Genomic DNA, 12,276 nt, shown 5'->3' on the forward strand with positions numbered 1-12,276 from the left:
ACAGTGCACCGTGATTGGCGTTAAATGTCTTCTGGGCAGCAGATCTGTTCGTATAACAGAAATTTAGTCCATTGAGTTAATCTAGAAACCCTTCCTGCTCTGCTTCTGTCCATGGTTGCCATGTGACTGCCTGCCCGTGATTGGGCCGTTGAGGAGAATCTGTACTCATAGTTGAACTCTGATATTTCAGTCTGGTTCGTAGTTTCACATCTCCTGTTACATTAATAAATTCAATTTCTGGTTTCTTTGCATCAGTCTCTCATGAGTTTGGTTAATGTGACATCAGTCCATGGGAGCCCAGGGTTGCTGACGGTATATTTTCTGAGCATGTTGTGGCACTTCTACCCGTGTGGACCTGGGTGGAAGATTTCCGCCTTCCACACTGATTTCCCCGAACAGCAGGGTCCTCTCCCACCCCCGAATGTGAGGCTGGGAGCTCTCAGAGTAGGCCAGTCAGAGGCCAAGTCCACCAATCAGAAAATGATGAAGTCCTTGGAAGTGGGTTTAATAGAAAAAAAGGGCTTCCAGGTAGTCCGATGGGCTGTTCGAGTCCATTTGGTGAAAAGCTATCCACTGTTTCTGGTTGAGCTGCTTCTTTGCTGTTGAAAAGTCTGGATTACATAGAGGGATTTTAAAAAGCAGAAAGGTGTGATTTCATGTGGTACATCCACACAGGTGAGAAGTGATGGATGACCGCCTGTGTGAGGCATAGACAGAGTCTTACAAACTTCATAAAACAGCTTTAAAAGCTCTGCCATCTGAGTGCACTTCATATGGGGTCCAATTCATGACTGGGCATGCTGAGAGGGCAAATAATTGATAATGGCAGAAAGGACACGGAGGCATCAAAGAGATCTCAGTCATGTTCCCTGTTTAAAGGATGTGGCACAATGTAATTTATTTGAGCTGGTTCTTCACTGAACAGTTTCGAGTGTTTTCTGGGACTCCCCAGTGCACCAAGGTTCCTTACAGCTGGGTGTCCCCACAGTGCAGCTCTGTCAGCGCTCATCCTGGGCTGACGTGGTGTCACGGGGAGCAGGACGGTCAGCGTCCCCGGCTCCTCCGAGCTCCGTTTCTTCATCCGCAATGCTGGGTTTCTCTTCGCTGTCTACTTAGTAGGGTTGCTGAGAATCACACGTGATGGTTGTCAGGGGCGATTTGTGGTTGTCCCTGTGATAGTCATATAGTGAATATTTGATAGAAACTCTTGTTTTTTATTAAAATTATGGCTCCTAGATTGCAGTGGTTTTTAGTCTGCATTTACTCTTTTTATAAATTTATTCTTATTTTTAAATAAGCACTTATTTTTATTTATTTTTATGAAGGTACTGGGGACTGAAGCCAGCACATTGTGCATGCTAAGCAGGTGTTCTACAACTGAGTAATACAGACCCTCCTTGCCTGAACTTAAAAATAAATATTTCAATACACAAAATAGCTCTTAAACACCATCATGGGACCTATTTTCTGTATAGACAATTGAATACATATGCTATTTCAATAAGAATAAATGTTGTTGGGACATACTTTCTGAATCTGTTTATGTGTTTAAAAACGATCATAGGTAGTGATAAACACGAGTCTTAGATCCACTACTTAGGGTCTGTTTTGCCATCATGGGAAATTATATTCTATAGAGAAGGCTAATTGGGTCTCGTTGATATTTGGATGATTTAGCAGATGATGAAGGCTTTCAAAAGCTGACAGTTTTGTATTTTAAACTAACTACAAAGTTATCTTCTATAAATTGGAAGTCCTCAGCTTGTGAATTGCCCAGTAATTCAGTGTGTACATGTCTGTGTCTCTGTGAACGTGTGTGTGTGTGTGTGTGTGATTTCAGGAAGGTAGAAATAAGTTCCATATAGCCCTCTGATACCTCTCTCTTCCAGTTCAAGGTGTAGGCATATATTTATACAAATAAATTGATACTCTTTTGTCATTTGGCATATTGGTGGGTATAAAAGTTTCTCATACTTGTTTCAGAAGGGTTGGGGAGAATGAGCTTAGAAAATAGGAGGAGATAGAGGCAGGAAGGTTCTTTACACTTTGTGCAGGATGAGAAACAGTAGCTTTTCTTTTTTCTACTAAAGCAAACTGGCACTGAATTGTAACATACTATTACTCAGAATTGCTTTTCTGATCAGATACGAGTGCCTCAGATTTTTCAAGGCAACATGAATGATGAAATGTGTTTTAGCAATTATCTTTAAATGTAGTTTTATTTTTTAATTAAAAGGCTATAGCCTGTTCTTTCTTCCAGCGTTACAAGAAGTTCCCATTGATCCAGGTACATGATAATTGTGCTTAGTTTCTTCGGGTTATTGTTTTGTTTTTTTTTTAAGTGCTTGTTTCATTGTGGTGTGAATGAATGTTTAAAATTTCTGGATTTTGATGTTTAGAACATGCTGATTTATCAGAACTGTTAAAAACCTGATTGCTGTTTGGTCCTCGTTTGGTGGGGCAACCTATTGATTTCTGTTGTCTGTTAAAAAGGGAAATTCTTCCTCTAGCCTGTAGATCATTAAGTGAATGGTTTGCAGTGTGCCTTTAAAATTCTTTGAATGCATTGAGCATGTTTGTCCAGTGAATTTTGAATTGACTCATAGTAATGACTTTGATTCTGTGGCTTTTGCTCGTCTCCACATGAATTTGAATTCTCTGTTGCATTTTGTATACGTGTTCTTAACAGGGGAAGAAATTTTGCATTTTTTACATTGGTGGGTTTTCCTATCCCCTCTGAATGCCTTCTGTAATTGATACAGCGAAAATCTGTTATTGCAGTGCTTAATTATTTCATAAACAATTTTTTGGCTTAATCAGATACAATGACAAAGAATGATAATAAAAAACATGAAAAACTTCCTTCCTTTGAAGAATAGAAATGAGGTGGTCAGGCTCACGCGTGCTTTGTACCTGACACCCTTACTTTCATGTCATTGTGTATCATGATTCGGAGATGGAGTTGCTTCAGGTTTGTAGATTTTTGTTTTAACATTTGTGTTGAATTCATTCTCTAGGCTGATGTTTCCTGTTGCGTTTGTGGAAAGTGTAGGTGAAGGGAAACAGATGCTATGTTTTGTATTCAGGAGGCCTGAGTTGCTGAAGAGAATAGAGTAGAGGGTGGGCTGAGGAACAGAGTGACACTCCCTCACCTCCAGGCTGAAATTGATGAACAATGAAATCAATTAGGTGTATCGGTATTTATTTGACCAATAGAAGTCAGAGGGCCCAGACTGTCTAGTTATGCGCAATGGAAAGTACTGAATTCACCTGCAGAATTAGGTGATTTACCAAGTAGAAGCAGCTTAGAGCAATCAGAAAAATCAGTTCTATGATGAGATATAAAAAGAATATAATATCTATTATTTCTGAAACTTTTCTATGTTAAGTTGTGTAGAGCTAAAATTAAGTTCCAAGCACCAGGAGTTATGAGTCTGGGTGGTTCTGTGGGATCGTTATTCAGGGATGTGTCTAGACCCTGCTGGAATGGCCGAAGCTGGCAGGAAAAGACCCAGAGCCAGGATTTGTCATCCTAGGGTGTCCTCCATAATGGTTCCATGTGATAGCCCATGATTGGGTTAACAAATTTAACAGACTCCAGACGCATGTGAACCTTAAGAAGAAAAAGTGTGCTTAGTAACTGCTTTCAAGCAAGCACCTGTGCATCCTCACTCCTGTCTCCTTGCCATAAAAAGCAGAGACAATGCCTTGCTTGCATATTTGAGGTTTTAGATAGCACTCTGTTCATTGCACAGCAATGACCCAGGCCCTCAGCTATAAATGCTGGGCGTGCGTGCTGTTAGATAGTCTATTATCCCCAAAACACGGACCTGGCTGGACTGGTGGTCTGCTTTGTAATGAATATCTAAAGAATTTATCTTGTTCCCCTCTCCCCATGACTCCCCTAAAGGTAAACTAAGCCTTTTTACTCATTGTGGATTCTACAATCTCTGTCTCATCCTGTCTTTCCCCAAGTTCCTGTTTACTATCACACAACTGTTAAAGACTATTTTCTTTGATTATACACAATAAATATGGGAGCATTTGAGAGGCTCTTGGAGTTGGCTCCCTACTCCCTCTCGCTTTCTTTCCTTTTTCCGCAGTCTTGAGTCATTCATTCCATGTCGGTAAGACTTCTGCCAGCCAGAACCCACAGTTCCAGGTGAGAAGGATGCAGACTTTATCTCTCCTACCCGAGGGAGAGAGAGAAGAGACTTGAGATCTGCTCCCCCGTGGTCCCTTCCTGCCCCAGGGCCACTCCAGTTCACCTGCAGCCTTCTGGCCTCTGCTCTCAGGGCCTCTGTCCCAAGACTGACATCAGCCTTTTTTTCCCTTGTCAATATTTCCTGTGCCTTTCAGGAGTTGGTCTCTTCTCTGCAATTCCACCCTGGCAGATGTGATGGTGGTCAGCGTGCTGGTGGGCCGTCATTTGGGGACTCCCAGGAGCCATTCTGATTCTCCTGAGTCTCTCATTCGGGGTTACAAAACTGTTGAGAACCGGAGGAAGCCCATTCACGTGAGGTCAACACAGTATTACATCACTTTCATTTTATTTTTGAATTTTCATTGGAGAAATTATTTGTAACAAACTTTTCCAGATTTTCGGCCGCCTGCTTTCCTCACCACTATTTCCTTGTTGGCTCTGGTGCTTGTTTAAAGAGCCAGGTTTCTTCTCTGGTCATTTCTAGCAGCTGGGCTTGCCGAATCCTTGATCTGCATTTGAAGCAGAATGCTTCTTCGTGATGTCAAACTGATTTTCCTTGTCATGTCTTAATATTTTGTGTACACTCAGCAACTGTTTCAAGTGAAATGCTCTTGTCCAATTTCGGTTAACTCACATTTGCTGAACTCCTGCTTTCATGCTGAGGGCAGTTTCTTCTTCCTGTAATAAAATTTAGCAATTTGCATTTACTATGGGAAGGTACTGGCCCGAGGTGCTCTCGTTCTTAACAGTTTTAATAACAATTCACCCATTAAAATGTACAGTGGTTTTTACTCTATGCCCAGAATTGTGCATCCCATTCAATCTTAGAACATTTTCATCCCCCCAACAGGAAGCTCCTTACGCATAAGCAGACATCCCCATCTTCCCCATCCTCCCACAGCCCCAGGGAGCCACTTTTCTCTCTCTGTGGGTTTGCCTCTGCTGGAAATTTCATGTAAATCGAGTTACTTCATGTAAGTGGAAGCATCTATTGTGACTGACTTCTTTCACACTGAGTAACGTTTTCAATATTTGTCCACGTTGTGGCCTGGGTCAGTACTCTATGCTTTGCTATTGCTGAATAATATTCCTCTGTATGGCTGGGCCCCTCTGTTTACCCATTCATCACGTGATAGGCATTTGTGTTGTTTCTGCTTTTTGGCTGTGATGAGTAATGGCACCGTGAATATTCCTGTAGGAGTTTTTATGTGAACATTTGTTTTCAGTTCTCTTACGTGTGTGCCCAGGAAGCAAAATTGCCTGGTTATTCAGAAACCAAATGTTCAACTCTCTAAGGACCTGCCAGGCGTTTTTCCAAAGTGGCCAGGCTGTGTTACATCCTCACCAGCAACGGCTGCGACCTCTGCATCTTCTGTGTCCTCATTAGTGCTTGTTACTCTTTTTTTGATTATAACCTATTGTAGTGAGTGTGAAGCAGTTTCTCCTAGTGGTTTTGACTTGATTTCCCTTACAGCTAATGATATTGAACATCGTTTCGTTGTGCTTATTGGTCATTTGTATATTTTCCTTGATAAATGTTTTTCAGATCCTCTATTCATTTTTTAATTGAGTTGCCTTTTTATTGTTGAGTTGTAGGAGGTTCTTTTTGTTTTTGTTTTGTTTTTGTTTTTGTTTTTTGGTAGATACAAATTCCTTATCAGATAAATGATTTGAAAAAATTTCTGCTGTGTGTTGTTTTTTCACTTTCTGGATGGTGTCTTTGAAGCAAAGTTTTGAAATTTGATGAACTCCAATTTATCTCTGTTTTCTTTTTCCTTGTCCTTTTGGGGTAATATTTAATATCTGAGGTATTTTATTTAAACTTTTATATATAAAATAACTTAATTATTGGGACCGTTCTAGGAGACGGGTGCTGTTGTTGTCCCCAGTCTATGGATAGGAGACTGGGATGCAGAAAATTTCACTGACTTATCAGTGTCAAAGCTACCCAGTGCTGTGGGAGTTCAGACCCTCATGTTTGTCCCCAGCATCTGTGCTCTTCACCACCATGCTCCACTCCTTCCTGGAATCGTTAATGAAAAAGTCTTTACTTTTTTGATTTCTTGTTAGTTTTTGTTTTTCTCATTGGGGCCTCATCTCCTCATTTTCCTTTAAGAGATCAGTGTAGGTTTATTTTAGGTCTCATGTAGGCAGAAGCATTGCTATCAGTTAACTTCTTTATTACTCACTCCCCAGTGATGGCTGTTGCTAATTGACCTAATGAAGTCTTGCTTTAGTCTTTCCTTCTCATGACACTAACAACAGAGTCATGACTTACAGAATGCTTAAAGAAGAAAGTACTTGATTGATTTTATTTTGCTACCCAATCAAACCAATCAAATAAAAACCCCAGAGTTGACACAGACGGTAAGACCTCCAGAATAGGGTCACTGTCTTCCTTGTGTTCCATTTGTTTGGTCACAGTGTCTGGATAGTGCCTTGCTGTCCAGCAGTTTTGTTAGGATACAGTGCTCGTGAATCATTGTAAGGACAGAATTTTGACAACAGACTGTGCTGTTCATTTCACGAGGGAAAAGTTAATATAGAAATACTGCTCAGATCTATTTTAAAATTAAGCTTGGAATTTTGAGAAGAATTCAAGAAACCATACAAAGATCTTTTTCACTAATTTTAGATCTATCTTAGACACATTATGGTTACATAGCAGAGTACCTTATCAAGTAGATTTGACAAGAGGTGTGTATTACTGATTATTTGTTTTAGTTGAAATATTCTACCTGGGATAAAATATTCAGTGCCCATAAATGAACAAATATGTTTGTATTTCTATGCAACAAGGGAGCAGACTTCATATGTTTCTATATAATATATATGACTGTGTGTTTTAATCTGTCTTTCAGTGTTTTTATAGTTTTTCAGCAATGTTGTAACTTTAGAATTCTTCTAAGAAAATCACCCCAGATTCTAGTGCAGTTTGTACTGTGTATCCTGTCTTATGCATGGGATTCCACTGTCCCCACAGGGAGGAATTTCCTCTTCTATTGAGTTAGTATCAGAGTTAAAGGAACTGTGATTTCTAGGCCTTTGCTCTCCATGTGTTTGCAGTTGGCTGTCAATCGCGATTTTCCCTTTCTTGAGTTTTCATTGTTCAATTAGAATTTTTGAAAATAACTATTAATATGTTGCATCGATCTCCCTAGAAACTTGATGTGTTTGTGCTTTTCAGTTTTCAATTTATGAAAAATGTAAATACACACTTGTTTTTAAGTAGTCCTTTTTCACTAGATATTTGGTTACCTCTTTATAGTTAAAATATTTTTTTCCCAATGAATGAATCGGTGTGCATGATTTAAAAGATACCTTACTTTTCATTTTTCTTATTGTAACAGTTATATTCATTGTAGAGAATTTAGAAAATACGGATAAACACATTAATAACTTAAAATGGCCTCTAATCTCACCTAGACATACAGTTGTAAGGTTTGAAATTGAGAATTACAGGTCCTCTCACATTGTTCTTCTTTTTCAAGTACGTTTTGGTTACTGAGACCCTCGAATTCCCATATGAATTGTAGCAGCAGCTAGTCAGTTTCTGCAGAGGAGCCCGCAGGGATTGTGATCGAGACCACGTTGAATATACGGATCGTTCTGGGGAGCACTGCCATTCCAAGAGCGCTGTCTTCTGATCCAGCAATGTGCTTGGTTTGTCTGTCCAGGTATTTAGGTTTTGTTCATATTTTTTTTTAACAATGCTTTGAGTTTACAGAGTTATTTTACTTTTTTTTTTTTTTTGCCTTTATACTGAGGACAAGTGTGCCAGGTACCGGGATCAGAAGTGTATTTGAGCCCCGCCACTTGCTGCCACCATGGTCGCTGCGCTCTTGCTTCACCCGCTCTACAATCTTGCACAGAATAGGACCTCAGTAACTCTCTCTCTCGAATGATTATATGCTTGTTGGATGATGCTTGAGAGTCCGTGTGATGATTTTTTTTCCCCAGCCTTTCCCCACTTCTTTACTATGCCCTTTCTCTTCCTTTCCTCCAGCCTGGGTTTCAGTTTACCTGTGGCATTGATTTTTCTTGTCTGTAGACACTTCCTTTCACTGGTTCACGATAATTGTACATGTGGGCTGTGGAAACTTGCTAGATGTCAAGAAAGAGCCAATCCATTGCATGCTAGTAATTTTAGAGTGCATTATTGTTTTATCGATTGAAATTAAATCAGGGTGACCCCCTGAGCCCTCCCGTGAGCTGTTTTTGCCTTCCTACATGTGATAAAGCTCTGGTTGCTGAATGTGCCCTTTCCCCAGACTTGGTTTTGGAGTTAAGTCACCATCAGTGGAGCCCTCTCTTTAAAAGATGAAGAAAACATTTGCTCCTTCTCCCTGGTTGGGGACTTGGATGAGATGAGGTACCAGATAAAGAATGGAGCCCCACCTCATTCTAACACCCGCTCGTTCCTTTCCTTTCTCCACGGAAAAAGAGTACAATTCAACACTATAAAGATTGATTGTGACCAAATGAGATAGACAGGACAACCGATCATTTATTAAATATACTTTCATGCCAGAAACAAGTGTATTATACACACAAAAAGCACACAAAGCACGGTAGTACCGTGATTACAAACGTGGGTCCGAGTTCGAGTCCTGCTCTGGAGTGACCAATCCTGTGAGATGGAGAACTGGTAGGTCGGCTTAGCCTCTCTCGGGCTTGTTTTCTGTCCTGCAGAGATGGGGCTCGCTAGGCGTCCCTCCCCCGTAGAGGTGCTGTAGGGTGCAAATAATGCGCGTGGGCAGCCCGAGCACAGCTGCTCGTTCCTCGTAAGTGCAGGAGAGCATAGCTTTTGTGGTGAAGGCTTTATAACAGCCCCGTGTAGACTCTCAGTGCTCCGAAGGGATGCCCTGTGGTTTGGAGATGGGATTCTCATTTCTGTAAATACCCAAGGATTGTGTAATTGGGCCCTGCTGATTTGAATCTATTCTTTAGAAACTACATATTGTAGATATATTTTTCAAGCATGCATGCTTTTTTCTTTTATTATTTATAGTTCAACCCTCTCCCTTGGTGGGACTTTTCATGGAATCCAGGAAAAAGCCCTAAGCCACCTGCCTCTTCACACGTCTCCGTGGCGGTTTTCTTCCCTGACTAGAAGAGGGTTCTGCATAGGAAATTTTCTTTGTTCCCCTTTTCTTGGAGTCTCTCTGTCTGTCTGCCCACCTCTCACCTGTCCAACTGTCCATTTCTCTACCCACTCATTCTTCTGACTTGTTCCAAAAAGCATTTCAGGCAGCTTACAGAAGAACAGATACCAAATAAACAGGTGAGAAAGTGGGGCCAAGTTCAGACAGTGAGGCTAGGAGGCGAGCCTGTGTGAGGGTGGCAGGCATGAGAGACACGCGTCTGCCCTGTGACTTATAAGATCGACAGCAAGAGTGTGCCTGAGGCTCCCAGCAGACACAGGGAAACTGAGTGTGTGGGAGATGCTCACTGGCTGTGAAATAAATAAGTGGCTGAGGAGAAGCCCAGCCTTTCCAGCTACTAAGGCTTAGGAGAATAATTTGAGTGTCTTCAACATCAGATTATTTCATCTTTTCTTTTGTCAGAGTTCTACATATAGTTGGTTACATTCTGTACCTTGAAATTTCTACAAAATTTCTTCCCACGTGAGTCCCATGACTCGGGAATGGGGTGGTTCTGCTCATTGACTGGGGATGGCCAGAAACCGAAAATGACAGCTTCAAAGGAGCCTGGGATTTGTCAGTTATGTTTTGTCAGTACTGTAGAGTTCAAAAAATGCTTTCACAGTATCTCTCCATCTGAGGCGGCAGCGTGCTCTCTTAGCAGCATCAGGAGCTCAGGGCCACGGGATGGTGGGGGCTGACTGCTTTGCCGTCAAGACAGCTGAGCTAGTCACTGCAGGTGTGGTTCTTTTACGTAAGGCCTTTCATGTTCTTTACTTGAATGTTTCAACAGGGAGTTAATTAACTGAGTCAATTAACATTTAATGAATATGATGCTTTGTTGTAAAGACAGTTATAGACAGAATATAAGCTCTGAAGCCTTTAAAAACGGTTTCATTACTGAAATTTCACTAGGGGAGATACACAGTTTATCTTATTTATGCCTCTCTTTTAAAGTAACAAAGAAACAAGACAGAAAAGGCAGAGGATGGTTTCTGTTCTTCCTTTCTGCTTGCAGGTGCCCTCACCTCCAGTAGCATCCATCCAGACACCGGAACTGACACTGGCCGTGCTCAGAACTGCCTCAGCCCTGAAGACACAACTGACAAATAGAAGGGGACCACGCCCTGTTACAGCAGGTGCTCTCACTTTCTGGATCCTTATGTAACTGAGCGGTGTCAATCAGGATTGCCCGTTTTACATTGTGTGGCGCTGCTGCGGTGTCTCCTAGGTATTTGTTTCTGTAATTATTCATGTATTATTCCCCAATGCGTGGTACTACACGTCTAAAAATGCTTTTTTCAGATGAAAAATAATGTGCATTTAATATAATATGTCTGAAAAAAGGGGCAAAAGATTCTATCCTGGTCCCGCTACTCAGAGATAATAATTAACAATTTAACATTTATTTTCTGTTCTTTTCGTCAGTGTGTAGCATCTCTGTCATAAAAACCAGTGAGCACTCCGTCCCTGTTTACTGTTCGGAGACCTCCATTTTCCATTCGGCTTATTACATGATTTTCTACAATATTCTATCTCCCCTGGCATGATTTTTAAAGACCAGTGTAGCATTCTGTCTTATGGAGGCATGGTCCATTTTACTTCGGACTTAAATAAACTTTTAAATTCCAAGTATACTTAACTGAAATACTGAAAAGAGAACTGTGGTGGTACAGGAAGGCCCCTAACTCCCTTCCCATTAATTCCTGAGAGTAAAAGCTTTTGAAAATTTGGTATATATATTTCATGACCTTTATGCCTATGAGATACATATATATACACATATGAGAAATCAATGTATAGGTGTGTGTATATATGCTTTATTTAAAAATGAGACCATACTATATGTTTTTCTGCAGCTCGCTTTATTCACTCAGGGGTATATCATGGACATCCTCCCACTCCAGACTCACCCGGCCCTTTCAGATAGATTGGAGGGGTCTCCTGATGTGTGGGTGTCGTCTCTTGTCCACGGACACATTTGGTGGGAGAGTGCTGTGGACAAGGCCCTGGACCACGGCGAAACGCCGGCTCCCTCAGCGCCCGCAGCTCGCCTTGATTTACCGCATCATTGTCTTGATGGTGGACAGTTAAGTTTTCTCCATTTTCCACTGTCAGAAAGAATGTTTGAGTTGCATCCTTCTTGTACAGAACTTCCTGTGATCTTGTATGTGTATTCCTTTAGTTAAGGCTTCTGGAAATTTAGTCCCTGGATGTGACATTTACATTCATCACAGACTCCTTTCAAGTGACTAGAAATTCCTTCTCCATTGGGGAAAGAAAAAATGCACAATTACTTATGTAACCAATTCTCTATCGCTGGATATGATTTCACTTCAGTTTTTCTTCCCACCTTTGTAAACAGTGCTGTGTAAATGCCCTGATGGGTACATCTTTTTGGACTGATTTTTTTTTTCCTAAAGGAAACGATTCCTAGAAGTGGAGTTGAGTCAGTGTGTATGTACGTTTTTCAGAGCTTACAAATCCATTGATATGTCATCCTCTGAAAAAGTCGCTCATGATTTGTTCTCCCACAGATGGACACTAGCTAGAATATCTTAAAAATATTTGCCAATATGATAAGCAAAAGTGCTTTTTCATTGTTTTTGTTTGCATTTGATGACCAGTGAAGTTTTGAGCATTTTTCACTCATTAGCCATTTGACTTTTTTAAAATGAATGATTCTTTTTTATCCTTTCCCACATTTAAGTGAGGGAGCTTCTTGTTGCTTTGTGACAGCTTTTTGTATGTTATGAAAATTAACTTCGTGAATTCATCAACATGTATCACAGAGCTTTTTCTTGTCATTTCTTTCCTTTCATTTTGTTCAGGAAGTTTTTTGATTTTTGTTGTGACTCAAACTATTCTTAGGATAGTAAATGTCTTCCTTATGGGTATTATCTTTGACATTATTCTTAGAAATACTCT

At 40.7% G+C, this 12,276-nt stretch overlaps 1 protein-coding gene across 6 annotated transcripts in view; it reads left to right on the plus strand.

The window, feature by feature from the left end:
- The window catches only part of LOC141576783 (uncharacterized), a 51,066-nt gene extending 39,039 nt beyond the window's left edge, over positions 1-12,027 (plus strand). For 4 of the 6 annotated variants that reach the window (XM_074360175.1, XM_074360169.1, XM_074360170.1 and 1 more), the window contains 3 exons: positions 7,696-7,881; positions 10,367-10,487; positions 11,226-12,027. The gene's annotated coding sequence lies outside the window, so the exon portion shown is untranslated. The remainder of the gene's footprint in view (positions 1-7,695; positions 7,882-10,366; positions 10,488-11,225) is intronic. The other 2 variants (XR_012505205.1, XM_074360174.1) reach the window with 2 other exon arrangements.
- The last annotated feature ends 249 nt before the right edge of the window (positions 12,028-12,276 follow it).

This window comes from Camelus bactrianus, unplaced genomic scaffold, assembly GCF_048773025.1.
Source record: "Camelus bactrianus isolate YW-2024 breed Bactrian camel unplaced genomic scaffold, ASM4877302v1 HiC_scaffold_34, whole genome shotgun sequence".
In the NCBI taxonomy this organism is placed as follows: domain Eukaryota; kingdom Metazoa; phylum Chordata; class Mammalia; order Artiodactyla; family Camelidae; genus Camelus; species Camelus bactrianus.